This window comes from Perna viridis, chromosome 11 (assembly GCF_037379345.1).
Source record: "Perna viridis isolate PV_CMFRI_1.1 ecotype Kerala chromosome 11, ASM3737934v1, whole genome shotgun sequence".
In the NCBI taxonomy this organism is placed as follows: domain Eukaryota; kingdom Metazoa; phylum Mollusca; class Bivalvia; order Mytilida; family Mytilidae; genus Perna; species Perna viridis.
Window position 1 is genome coordinate 36,643,489 of NC_142455.1, and position 15,251 is coordinate 36,658,739.

General features: G+C 31.5%; 1 long non-coding RNA gene across 2 annotated transcripts; it reads left to right on the forward strand.

Annotated features, from left to right (window-relative positions):
• The first annotated feature begins 2,200 nt into the window (after nucleotides 1-2,200).
• Nucleotides 2,201-13,553, forward strand: LOC148603951 (uncharacterized). Of its 2 annotated transcripts, none has more exons than XR_015916492.1 (10): nucleotides 2,201-2,361; nucleotides 5,355-5,522; nucleotides 6,058-6,174; nucleotides 7,476-7,533; nucleotides 8,061-8,228; nucleotides 8,784-8,900; nucleotides 10,053-10,139; nucleotides 10,790-10,957; nucleotides 11,513-11,628; nucleotides 12,760-13,553. It is a non-coding gene; the product is annotated as an uncharacterized LOC148603951 (long non-coding RNA). The 2 variants fall into 2 exon arrangements; XR_015916493.1 differs by lacking the exon at nucleotides 10,053-10,139 and adding an exon at nucleotides 10,202-10,259 and having other exon boundaries at nucleotides 12,910-13,553.
• Nucleotides 13,554-15,251: the final 1,698 nt, after the last annotated feature.

Here is a 15,251-nt window from a genome sequence, read left to right on the forward strand (position 1 = left end):
ACGCTTCTCCATGCAATTCCGTGTCACAATTCCAGACTTAAGGACACGAGGTATGTTTTTATTCCATTAGTATTCTGTTAAATAGTTCTTGCATTACATCCACAATTTTTGCCACCAAATTTTAAGCGTTCGTTTATTAGGTTTTGTTCATCGGGTGAATTTACGTTTTTCACCTTAAAAATAGCATTTAACACCACTCTGTCAGGGTTGCATACATTGTAACAGAGTCACTAGACACTTTGTAGCTCTAATATGTTTTGAACATCAGATTGTACCTTTCGTCGATATTGTTGGCGAAAAAAAATGGATTTAATGAGGGATCTCGCAAAAAGAGGCCCAACCTTCACGTATTTCTTCTGACAATTCTAAATACATATTATTTATCATTAATGCCGAAAGTATTTTCGTCTTTCGGGATCTTTGTGAGTAGGCTAGACTTAAAATATTAAAGAACAAAGATGATCTGTTGTTTACTAACAAATATCCAATGAAAAAGGTATTGTTTTAACAAACCATACAAAGTTAGTGGCCACACATTAAATAGTGCAATCTACACTATTACAGCTTGTCAAAATAGCAGAGCAGAAGACACACCTGTAAACCTAGACCAATATGAGATGACAATCAAGCTGTCAACAATATATAGATCAAGAGGCGTCTTCTTGATTGAATGATTCAGATTAGGTAGATGAATCAATCGGTACTTTCGTGTAAATCAGCAAATGGATTAATTTATAAATAAAGTGATATATGAATAATTCTCAAACTTGTCTGGACTCAGCATACCCAATTGTGGAAAAACAAATAATAAAAAAAAATCCAAATTCAAATTTGGTCCGAAATGTAAGAAATTCACCCGCAATACCATTTTTGGGTCTATATAGTAACTGGGGTTTCATTATTTGTTTACAAATTCAGGTACCTTTTCTTTTGTAGGGGGTAATTTTCATTATTTTCTTTTTTAAAACAAAAAGTAACTAGTACCGCCTCTTAAGGCATGAGTAATGGAATTATAGTCATCTTTCAGTGGTCTTAGCTGCACACAGGTCAGTCGTCAGGATCAATTTCAAAACGTCAGTTAAGTACAGCTGATTGGGAAGAACTCTCTATCCCAGTTTCACTCATTCATGAAATTAACCTCCGGTTTGCCTAAAACCCGGAACCTGTTCCCACCACAAATCAAAATTATTCATTGAAACAGCCCATTGTTTTATAATATATTCGACACAAGCATACCGAGTTCGAATAACATCTTAGCGTAAATCTTGCATGATATTTGTCTTGTTTCAAAAGCACATATACACAGAAAAAAACCAGTCAAATAGTTAGTTTTCCTAGATTAGGTATGTAGGATAAGTTGATTTTGTATTTTTGTGTCTGTCTATGATAATGACAATGCACACATTGAATCAATATAAATTTTATGTCATTTAACCATTGTTTTGATTAGTTAAACGCGGCTCATAGTCATTTCAGTAATAAACGAGAAACTATCAACACTGATTTGCTGTAGTCTATCAGTATTTGACTTTGTCTCTATTTGTTGGATGATAATATAGAGTAAGAGACTTTAATGCTACAAGATTGAAGTCATCACTACAGAAGTTTTAGGTCGTCATCATGAACTCGTGGATACATCAGCATCATGAAAACTGATTTATTCAACGGGTCATAGTTTACCTTTCCTCGTTTGTCTACCCCGGATTTGACTTTTTATGAGCAACTCGGAGGGTGTTTCTAGAAAAGCAGAGGACGCTTACCCTACCGGTGCGCCTGGTCTATGCTCCCAGTTTTTAGTGGAGTCCGAGTCGCTCATTTACTTTTGTTATTTGGTATGTATGATTTTAGTTACTTTATGTTCTTTGTTGTGTGTGTCTGTTTTCCATGTCTGGTCTTTGTCCCTGGATTATATTCTTTTGATTACCGCTATAACCTTGGTTCCCTTGATTACTGTTTTAATTTACACTACCTGGTAAATAAAGACATTTTAAGATATATATTTAAGAAACATTTCAATTACATTACTGTACGTTGCTCACTGTATTTGTAGTGGGGTTCTTAGTAAGACTTATGAACGTTTTGGTGCTTTCTAGTTAAAAATTTCTATTGGTCCTTAGCTATATCTCTAGAACTTTATGGTGCTTTGTTTATTGTACATTTTTTTGGGCTTTAGGTTATATCTAGGCCGTTTAAGTGCGTTTTTAGGATAATGTTTTTTTGGTCTTGAGATATTAAATGGACACGTGTTAAATCACATGATACAAACATGGTAGATTTCAGTTTGATTTGACAAGAACCATCTATGAACTCCCCTGCAAGAACTCACGAAACTGTAAACAAAAGATGCCATATGCTTAGCAAGTAAGTTTCCAGATTCATAATCTACGAATGTACTATTTTTTGTTTTGTTGAATGGTCTTGCATGTGTTTTCGACGGGGATGTGAAATCAACCACGAAATAAAAGATGCGCCATGTGATATGGAACCCCGAATTACCGAAAACCTGTCTTTTTCCCGAAAACCAGGTGTATATATTTGACAACCTCAATTACATACGTTTTTGTGGTATTATTGATTCCTACGTTATTTAGTTTAAGTTTTTGGATATAACAACACTTTCCAAGTACCCAAGAAAGTATACATGTAAAAATTAACATCCTGTTGGAAAGACACATGACTAATTTCAAAGTACTAAAGCCATACTAATTATTTGTAACAGGTCTGGAGAGCGAGATGTCAGAGCACATACTTTCAATCTCTACAAAGGTTTTTTTCTCCAGTGGCTACAATATGATTCAACAACTCATAACTCCAGGGAAATATCTATTTCGTAAACATTGTTTATCATGATTGTTTGGATTTTTGTTGGGACCTTAGTCTTTGTACCCTCATACGTTTGAACACTCTGTAATGGCTAAATCTAGGAGGGTAATACTTCACGTTCATATCAGAGAAAATTTTAAAATTAAAGAAATAAATCTTATCTTTATTCTCCCTTTCTATTTGTTAATTTATGAACCTCAAAAATGCATGTCTTAAAACTCTGAATTTCCCTCTCTGTTCGTTTGCAAACTTACTTGTGTCATGGTGTCATAAAATCAGGGCGCAGTTCTGACCAGTGATTGTTTCTATTTTCAACAAGTATCTAAAAGAGAAGGGTTACCTATATATATTTCATTTATTTTTCTTCTTATTATTATTATGAAATACATGTACCTCAATCTTTTTGCAGCAGTGATTGATCTACAGGACACGGCACATGCTTGGGTCCCTGACTTCTGTATTAACAGTACCAGCCAAGTTCATGAAGGCTGATAAAATACTCCTTAACTCCACTGAACTCTAAATACTGGGCAGAAAGACAATCTGTTAAAGAATTATTTTTCGGGGTGAAATAAAAGTGTGAAAAATGGTACCCACAAAATTGATTTTTTAACATTATATTACGCCAAACATTTTTCAGTCAGCGAAAACTGATACCAGCTAATATGTTCACTTGACAGAATCCGGAAAAATTAGCAACTGTGAAAATAAATAATAAATGTTTACAGTAAATGTAAATTTAGGACCATTGATTATTGTATTTTTCTGGCCTTTACCAAGCTGTTCTAAGGAGAAATCCTTTAAACTATCTATTCATCCAATATATTCAGAAGACATGATATATTCTGATGTGTTTATCAGTAGCTTACAGAAAAAGCAAGTACTCCTTGGTGGTAGATACATGTACAGCTTGTCATTTTTGTCCTTTTTGATAATGTGGTTGTATTGTGCATCAATCTCTAGAGTTAAATCTGATATTTGTAGTTTGTTTTATTGTTGTATTTTCCCACCACTGTCCCAGGTTAGGGAAGGCTCAGGCTTGTTCTAACCCTGCAACATACTTATTGTGCTTGTTCCAAGCCAGGAACCTGTAGTCCAGTGGTTGTTTTTTTTATGTTCATTGTTATTTCTTTTTTTTAAACATACGATCGATTTTCTTCTTTTTTAAATAGTTTCACTTTATTTATTTCGGGGCATTTGAAACTTGTTAAATGGCATGAGTTTTACCTAACATTGTATCATTGAAGACCGTGTGGTGATTTGTTGCATGGCTTCTGGAGGAGGACTGCCTCATTGGCAATCATACCACATCTCCTGTTTTTATATTTCTTTTAAGTATATTCAAGGATTCGAGATTCTAGCGAAAATCAAAAGAATGTAATCCAGGGACAAATATCAGACATGGAAAACAGACAAACATAACAAAGAATATAAACAACCAAAATAATACATACAAAGTAACAAAAGTAAATGAGCAACTCACTCCTTAAAAAAAAACTGGAAGCATGGATCAGATGCACCGGTCATCATCCTCTGATTTTGTAGAAGACCTGCGGAGTTTCCCATAAAAATCAACTCCGGGATAGACAAAATAGGCTGTTACTGTTCACTGAATTACCAAATTTGTCATCTGCTACATTAAGTTGTGAATTTATCATTAGTATACTGACATGTTATCATTGACTATAATTTGGTGGAATATTTATTATAAAAGAATTGTGTATTAAGGGATGAAATATTCATCTGATCTATTATTACGTCTCATTAAAGGTGATAATACTGATAAACTAAGCAAAATTATTTTTCTTTACATAGAAAAGTTTCCATGATTAATATCACGAAATTCTTCTCTTTTACAGATTTGACGTCAATATGAAATATAAAGAATACATAATTTTTTATCACTTATATAAAGCATTATTAGAAATAAAGGTGTTACTCAGTGCAATCGGGAGTAATTGGACGTAAAACACAATGACACTCCTTAGTAGTTAAAAGGATTCTTTATTAGATGTCTCAGATACTAAGGACAATCTATAGTTGAGATGAGACCCTCACATGAGGGTGTAGGGGTCTGATTGTACATAACACATGATGATAATAAATAATACAGGCACACAGCAGCTCATTTAATACTGACTGGTTACATCATAATACCTTCATTCCAAAAATAAGATGCACAGAATCATAATAAATTTGCAGAAAGTCTAGGTAAAACCCATTTTGTTCCAAAATTGCTTCTGTACTGCTTGACGTGTAATAGTGCATTGACAAGAAATTGGAGGGAAAAGTACAGGTAATAAAGGAATTTCAATATAAGGCAATTCAGGTAAATCTACCTGGTAAAGGTGGCCACTAGTTTCTTTTGATATATTGCTAACATAGATTTGTGTCTACGTTTTATTATATTTGTTTTTAGTAAGTTTGTTTCACCCAAAATCATACTTTGTCTTCACTTTACCTTACTTTCTAACAATATCATTCAATTTCTTCACATCAAAGGATCTCAGACTGCATATTGTAATTTCCAGTATAAAGAATTGCTGAAATCAAACTGTAACCAAGGAAGGATGAGGAATATTACAAGTAAAAGTAAAGGGAAAGGCAGAGACAATTCACGGAAGTTATTTGCATAATGTGGCATTAGAGGGCAGCGGTACATGTTATTACTGGAAGTGGTATGGAACATTGAAAGACTGGTAAAATTATTCAGAATCACTTAACAATAAAAAAGTTGTTTCAAGGTCAAATAACTTCCATAAAACTAATTAAGATGTTTCATTAGCTATGAACTGTAATGTGAATGACAGTTGATGATAACATCATAAACACGCTATGTGGAATAAATGTAAATATATCTAAGTTGAAGAAAATACATAAAGTTATATTGGATAAGATGTCAACAGTTATAAATACTTGACTGTCAAAAGCAATGATAGAAAAGGCTTGTTCTTACAGTTTGATGAATAATTCTTTTTTGTCAACTTTGACCAAAGTTTTCTTGGAACCATGATTTGGTTATAATATCTTTCTGTCTTTACACCATGGGTTTTTTGGTTCTGTTAAGTAAATATCAGAACAACAGAAAATAATTATTTGATATAAGAAAATTTGATCTGAAGTCACAAGTATATGTCAAGGGAGGTAATACTGATAACATTAATGATATCATATTTCATTTGTATCTTTTATACTGGAGTATGTATTCTAAATAGTATTTCATTTCTTTTTCAGACTTTAAAATACATATTCTGTGTAATAAAAACTTACATTAGAACTGTGGTTCGTACAAGTTAAGAATCCTGGGAGTAAACCTTAGTTTTTAGCACAAACTGTGGTTTAAAAGTCAAGGTATGTATTTGGAGGATAGGCTTTAGTTTTTAGTGATTGTAGTAAGAATTTTTTCCAAGGTTAAATGTTAAATTAAAACATGTAGTTAGTTAATTTAATGACATCATGATTTTCAAACAGATTTGAAATTACAGCAATAAAGACTTTGGATGTAAACAACGTGTTAAGTAAGCTGTAAGGAATGCTTGTAAATACCTGTATACAAAATGTTGAAAAAAAATATCATAAAGCAGTGATATCATATAAATAACAAGACAGTTAAACCTTTGATGAATAGATTTGCTTTACATAAGGGTTATAAAAAGGTCTAAAATACTGTCACAAGAGATTACAGTTCATTAATTAGTGATTTTCTCCATTGATATTTATGCAGTAGTTTGTCAACTTTATCGGAAGTGTTTTGTAATCATGTAAACAATTGACATTCTATGAGAACAGCATTCTGTTCATACTGTTAGCATGTTATTAAAACCACGGCATTTGTAAATTATTGTAAATATGTTTGTGCCAATTAATATTATTGTTATTATGGATTCTGTTTATCTCCCATTCTAAGCCTACACTGTGAGTTTTCCGCTACCAATTAAAAAGTGCCAACATTTGTTAAATACAGACTTGATCCTTGGGAATTTGTACGGCGACTGACTGCGAGGGTCATCTGTTGCTGTAACCCAATAACCCCAGGATCATGTACCAATTTACCAATCAGATGAATGCATGTACATGATCACGCATGTATCATGCATGCACATCAGAGATACATGGATCTTACACTCATGATCCATAGAAATCCAATATAATCATTTATAGATTGACCAATATATTATGACATGTAATTTTACGGACAAAAATTCTTTTATTTTCCTATAAATGTTCTTTCTGTGAGAGACCATATTTATATTGCTGGTTGTTCCAATGTTAAACATGAACATCATGCATGTAGTCAGTTCGTACATACATGTAGTCAGTTCATACATATATATACATATATAAGTTATCTAAGGCATTGTTAGAAGAGATTTGTTCTAACATTTAATGAAAGAAAATCTGTCCAAGATGTCCTTTATTTTCTTTTAGAGAGATATTTATTTCTCATTATTTTGGCATTGTTATCTGAGTTAATTGACTAAAGTGAATTCAATATTTTTGTAGGACAGACCTAAATTATTTATCTGTTAAAAGTACCACTCGTGTTAAGCATGAATCAGGACTTCCTGAACAAGATGTGTGACAACGGAGGTAATATTGATAACCTTACAGATATCATTTATGTACAGAAATCTGAAACATTTCTCTTTCAGACTCTTAAAACCTGCAGTGTGGAAAGTACTTAGAACTGATATAGAAGGTGAAGATTAGGTATACTTTTAGAGAATTAAGCACAACTATTGACATAATACAAGTCATTGTTATTATTTACAATGAGTTTGTATTATCAATCAGAAAATGTGACTATGAATAGACAAAACAAGGAAATACATGAAAAGGAACTAAAATGATTACTAAGGAAAAGGTCACAGTGCTCGTGTGATGACATTAATATCCTTTATAGTAGTACCAATGCTAATGTTATTTAATAACATTATTCTAGAGAATAATATACGAAATGATGATTTTCTGAACAGCTTGGTTCCATGACAGTGCTTGATTCAAAAGTCACACCAAATACATGTAGAATGGATTACTGATTTGGATTTATACATGCACACTATTTTCTTTTGGTATATAGCTAACATATATTTGTGTCTATTTTTTTTATTATATTTTTTTTTTAAGTTTGTCTCACCCAAAATTATACTTTGTCTTCACTTTACCTTATTTTCTAACAATATCCTTTAATTTTTTCACACCAAAGGATCTCAGACTGTATATTGTACAATTTTCAGTAAAAAGAATTGCTGAAATCAAACTGTAACCAAGGAAGGATGAGGAATTTTACAAGTACAAGTAAAGGGAAAGGCAGAGACAATTCACGGAAGTTATTTGCATAATGTGGCATTAGAGGGCAGCGGTACATGTTATTACTGGAAGTGGTATGGAACATTGAAAGACTGGTAAAATTATTCAGAATCACTTAACAATAAAAAAAAGATGTTTCAAGGTCAAATAACTTCCATAAATCTAATTAAGTTTGTTGATGTTTGAAAGATGTTTCATTAGCTATGAACTGTAATGTGAATGACAGTTGATGATAACATCATAAACACGCTATGTGGAATAAATGTAAATATATCTAAGTTGAAGAAAATACATAAAGTTATATTGGATAAGATGTCAACAGTTATAAATACTTGACTGTCAAAAGCAATGATAGAAAAGGCTTGTTCTTACAGTTTGATGAATAATTCTTTTTTGTCAACTTTGACCAAAGTTTTCTTGGAACCATGATTTGGTTATAATATCTTTCTGTCTTTACACCATGGGTTTTTTGGTTCTGTTAAGTAAATATCAGAACAACAGAAAATAATTATTTGATATAAGAAAATTTGATCTGAAGTCACAAGTATATGTCAAGGGAGGTAATACTGATAACATTAATGATATCATATTTCATTTGTATCTTTTATACTGGAGTATGTATTCTAAATAGTATTTCATTTCTTTTTCAGACTTTAAAATACATATTCTGTGTAATAAAAACTTACATTAGAACTGTGGTTCGTACAAGTTAAGAATCCTGGGAGTAAACCTTAGTTTTTAGCACAAACTGTGGTTTAAAAGTCAAGGTATGTATTTGGAGGATAGGCTTTAGTTTTTAGTGATTGTAGTAAGAATTTTTTCCAAGGTTAAATGTTAAATTAAAACATGTAGTTAGTTAATTTAATGACATCATGATTTTCAAACAGATTTGAAATTACAGCAATAAAGACTTTGGATGTAAACAACGTGTTAAGTAAGCTGTAAGGAATGCTTGTAAATACCTGTATACAAAATGTTGAAAAAAAATATCATAAAGCAGTGATATCATATAAATAACAAGACAGTTAAACCTTTGATGAATAGATTTGCTTTACATAAGGGTTATAAAAAGGTCTAAAATACTGTCACAAGAGATTACAGTTCATTAAGTAGTGATTTTCTCCATTGATATTTATGCAGTAGTTTGTCAACTTTATCGGAAGTGTTTTGTAATCATGTAAACAATTGACATTCTATGAGAACAGCATTCTGTTCATACTGTTAGCATGTTATTAAAACCACGGCATTTGTAAATTATTGTAAATATGTTTGTGCCAATTAATATTATTGTTATTATGGATTCTGTTTATCTCCCATTCTAAGCCTACACTGTGAGTTTTCCGCTACCAATTAAAAAGTGCCAACATTTGTTAAATACAGACTTGATCCTTGGGAATTTGTACGGCGACTGACTGCGAGGGTCATCTGTTGCTGTAACCCAATAACCCCAGGATCATGTACCAATTTACCAATCAGATGAATGCATGTACATGATCACGCATGTATCATGCATGCACATCAGAGATACATGGATCTTACACTCATGATCCATAGAAATCCAATATAATCATTTATAGATTGACCAATATATTATGACATGTAATTTTACGGACAAAAATTCTTTTATTTTCCTATAAATGTTCTTTCTGTGAGAGACCATATTTATATTGCTGGTTGTTCCAATGTTAAACATGAACATCATGCATGTAGTCAGTTCGTACATACATGTAGTCAGTTCATACATATATATACATATATAAGTTATCTAAGGCATTGTTAGAAGAGATTTGTTCTAACATTTAATGAAAGAAAATCTGTCCAAGATGTCCTTTATTTTCTTTTAGAGAGATATTTATTTCTCATTATTTTGGCATTGTTATCTGAGTTAATTGACTAAAGTGAATTCAATATTTTTGTAGGACAGACCTAAATTATTTATCTGTTAAAAGTACCACTCGTGTTAAGCATGAATCAGGACTTCCTGAACAAGATGTGTGACAACGGAGGTAATATTGATAACCTTACAGATATCATTTATGTACAGAAATCTGAAACATTTCTCTTTCAGACTCTTAAAACCTGCAGTGTGGAAAGTACTTAGAACTGATATAGAAGGTGAAGATTAGGTATACTTTTAGAGAATTAAGCACAACTATTGACATAATACAAGTCATTGTTATTATTTACAATGAGTTTGTATTATCAATCAGAAAATGTGACTATGAATAGACAAAACAAGGAAATACATGAAAAGGAACTAAAATGATTACTAAGGAAAAGGTCACAGTGCTCGTGTGATGGACTTAATATCCTTTATAGTAGTACCAATGCTAATGTTATTTAATAACATTATTCTAGAGAATAATATACGAAATGATGATTTTCTGAACAGCTTGGTTCCATGACAGTGCTTGATTCAAAAGTCACACCAAATACATGTAGAATGGATTACTGATTTGGATTTATACATGCACACTATTTTCTTTTGGTATATAGCTAACATATATTTGTGTCTATTTTTTTTTATTATATTTGTTTTTTTTAAGTTTGTCTCACCCAAAATTATACTTTGTCTTCACTTTACCTTATTTTCTAACAATATCCTTTAATTTTTTCACACCAAAGGATCTCAGACTGTATATTGTACAATTTTCAGTAAAAAGAATTGCTGAAATCAAACTGTAACCAAGGAAGGATGAGGAATTTTACAAGTACAAGTAAAGGGAAAGGCAGAGACAATTCACGGAAGTTATTTGCATAATGTGGCATTAGAGGGCAGCGGTACATGTTATTACTGGAAGTGGTATGGAACGTTGAAAGACTGGTAAAATTATTCAGAATCACTTAACAAAAAAAAAAAGATGTTTCAAGGTCAAATAACTTCCATAAATCTAATTAAGTTTGTTGATGTTTGAAAGATGTTTCATTAGCTATGAACTGTAATGTGAATGACAGTTGATGATAACATCATAAACACGCTATGTGGAATAAATGTAAATATATCTAAGTTGAAGAAAATACATGAAGTTATATTGGATAAGATGTCAACAGTTATAAATACTTGACTGTCAAAAGCAATGATAGAAAAGGCTTGTTCTTACAGTTTGATGAATAATTCTTTTTTGTCAACTTTGACCAAAGTTTTCTTGGAACCATGATTTGGTTATAATATCTTTCTGTCTTTACACCATAGTCTTTTTGGTTTTGTTAAGTAAATGTCAGAACAACAGAAAATAATTATTTGATATAAGAAAATTTGATCTGAAGTCACAAGTATATGTCAAGGGAGGTAATACTGATAACATTAATGATATCATATTTCATTTGTATCTTTTATACTGGAGTATGTATTCTAAATAGTATTTCATTTCTTTTTCAGACTTTAAAATACATATTCTGTGTAATAAAAATTTACATTAGAACTGTGGTTCGTACAAGTTATGAATCCTGGGAGTAAACCTTAGTTTTATCACAAACTGTGGTTTAAAAGTCAAGGTATGTATTTGGAGGATAGGCTTTAGTTTTTAGTGATTGTAGTAAGAATTTTTTCCAAGGTTAAATGTTAAATTAAAACATGTAGTTAGTTAATTTAATGACATCATGATTTTCAAACAGATTTGAAATTACAGCAATAAAGACTTTGGATGTAAACAACGTGTTAAGTAAGCTGTAAGGAATGCTTGTAAATACCTGTATACAAAATGTTGAAGAAAAAAATATCATAAAGCAGTGATATCATATAAATAACAAGACAGTTAAACCTTTGATGAATAGATTTGCTTTACATAAGGGTTATAAAAAGGTCTAAAATACTGTCACAAGAGATTACAGTTCATTAAGTAGCCATTTTCTCCATTGATATTTATGCAGTAGTTTGTCAACTTTATCGGAAGTGTTTTGTAATCATGTAAACAATTGACATTCTATGAGAACAGCATTCTGTTCATACTGTTAGCATGTTATTAAAACCACGGCATTTGTAAATTATTGTAAATATGTTTGTGCCAATTAATATTATTGTTATTATGGATTCTGTTTATCTCCCATTCTAAGCCTACACTGTGAGTTTTCCGCTACCAGTTAAAGGTGCCAACATTTGCTAAATACAGACTTGATCCTTGGGAATTTGTACGGCGACTGACCGCGAGGGTCATCTGTTGTTGTAACCCAATAACCCAGGATCATGTAACAATTTACCAATCAGATGAATGCATGTACATGATCACGCATGTATCATGCATGCACATCAGAGATAAATCGATCTTACACTCTTGACCAATAGAAATCCGATACAATCATTTATAGATTGACCAATCTATTATGACATGTAATTTTACGGACAAATGTTCTTTCTGTGAGAGACCATATTTATATTGCTGGTTGTTCCAATGTTAAACATGAACATCATACATGTAGTCAGTTCGTACATACATGTAGTCAGTTCATACAAATATATATACATATATAAGTTATCTAAGGCATTGTTAGAAGAGATTTGTTCTAATATTTAATGACAGAAAACCTGTCCAAGATGTCCTTTATTTTCTACCAGAGAGGTATTTATTTCTCGTAATTTTGACATTGTTATCTGAGTTAATTGACTAAAGTGAATTCAATATTTTGTAGGACAGACATTAAATTATTTATCTGTTAAAAGAACCACTCGTGTTAAGCCTGCATCAGGACTTCCTGAACAAGATGTGTGACAACGGAGGTAATATTGATAACCTTACAGATATCATTTGTGTACAGAAATCTGAAACATTTCTCTTTCAGACTCTTAAAACCTGCAGAGTGAAAGGTACTTAGAACTGATATAGAAGGTGAAGATTAGGTATACTTTTAGAGAATTAAGCACAACTATTGACATAATACAAGTCATTGTTATTATTTACAATGAGTTTGTATTATCAATCAGAAAATGTGACTATGAATAGACAAAACAAGGAAATAAATGAAAAGGAACTAAAATGGTTACTAAGGAAAAGGTCACAGTGCTCGTGTGATGGACTTAATATCCTTTATAGTAGTACCAATGCTAATTTTATTTAATAATATTATTATTCTGGAGAACGATGTGGGAAATGATAATTTTCTGAACAGTCTTGTCCAATGTTAGTGCTTGATGAAAATGTCAGACCATTTACACGTAGAATGGATTACTGATTTGGATTTATACCAGCGAACTACTAGTGTTTTCTTTAGGTATATAGCAAAAATATACTCTATTTTTTATCAGATTTGTTTTTTTAAAGTTTGTTTCACACAAAATCATACTTTCTAACAATATCTTTGTATCAATTTACATCAACTGATCTAAAACTGAACAGAATTATTTGATATGATAATATCTGAACTGAAGTTACAAAATGTATGTCAAGGGAGGTAGTACTGATAAAATTAATTTATTCTAAATGGTATTTCATTTCATTTTCAGACTTTAAATAAAACATTTGTGTAATGAAAAACTAATGTTAGAATTTTGGTTACGACAAGTTATGTATCCTGGGAGAGAGTAATCAAGGGAACCAAGGTTATAGCGGTAATCAAAAGAATGTAATCCAGGGATAAAGACCAGACATGGAAAACAGACATTCACAACAAAGATCATAGAGTAACTAAAATCATACATACAAAGTAACAAAAGCAAATGAGCAACTCGGACTCCACTAAAAACTGGGAGCATGGACCAGGTGCACCAGTAGGGTAAGCGTCCTCTGCTTTTCTAGAAACATCCGCGGAGTTGCTCATAAAAAGTCAAGTACGTGACAGACGAAAGAGGAGAGGAAAATTATGACACGTTGAACAAATCAGTTTTCATGGCGCAGATGGATACACCGTAACGATCCAAGAGTTCATGATGACGGCCATAAAACCTTTGTAGTGATGACTTCAATCTTGTAGCAACATAAGTTGGGAGTAAGCCTTAGTTTTTAGCACAAACTGTGGTTGAAAAGACAAGGTATGTATTATTATTTCAGCTGATTAAGTAATGATTTTCTCTATCGTTATTTAAGCAGTAGTTTGTAAACTTTATTGAAAGTATCTTGTAATTATATAAACAATTGACCTTATTTTAGAACAGTATTCTGTTGTTAAAACTGGAGCCTTTGTCAAATATTGTAATTATGTTTGTGCCAATTAAGATTATTATTACTTTTGATTATGTTTTTCCCCATTCTAAGCCGCCACCACGATTAAAGTGCACATGAATATATATTACTGGCTGTTTTAATTTTCTATCAGAGAGGTATTTATTTGTCGTTATTTTGACATTGTTATCTTAGTTTGCTAACTATGATTAATATATCATAAAACATTGAGTATATGACTTTAACTTTATAATAATGCTTAATTTATAATAAAGACCAAATGGCAATATATGGTAGGCATTTGAAGTCTCAAAATCCTTAACACTTTTACCCAGCAATGACACCTCATATATTTGGTCACAATAGGCATAATACACTTCATGTGAAGAAGTACATTTTTGATGCAGCAAAACTGATTTTACCGAGCATCTGATAAAGTGCCATTGTAGTTTACCTAGTATAGTATAACAATTGTTTGCTTTGATACAGCTTAAACAATATACTGTAGCTACAGCTATAAAAATTTCTGATAAATTAATATTACATGATATTTGGCAGAAATGAGCAAAGTATAGCCTCCCCCTTTTTCATTTATTTTCTTTTGGATCTGTCACCCCACCCTCGACATCTGACCCTGAGTCACAACAGTTGGAAAAATCTGTATTATTGTATACATTATGAAATATTGTTTGTTTAGGTCAAATTAAAAAAGATAGGTGTTTCCCATTACCCTACTCATCCTATTTTTTCAGCTAAATTTAAAGTAGCCTAACTTTTCAGTAACACTGTTTAAATCAGGATAATTCTTCCACAGACGTAATGTAAATATAAAGTGAACAAATCCTTACTTACCTACCTTTTTTTAAAGTGTAATACTGGAAACACATATTTTGTGTGCCGTAGAATAATAGTAGCATACATTTATTTGTACATGTGTCAACTGCAGTTCATATGATTTATGCATATATGGTTTAAAAATAAAATATTCTGATTGCACAAATCCGGCATATGTTTGGTATCTTCAAA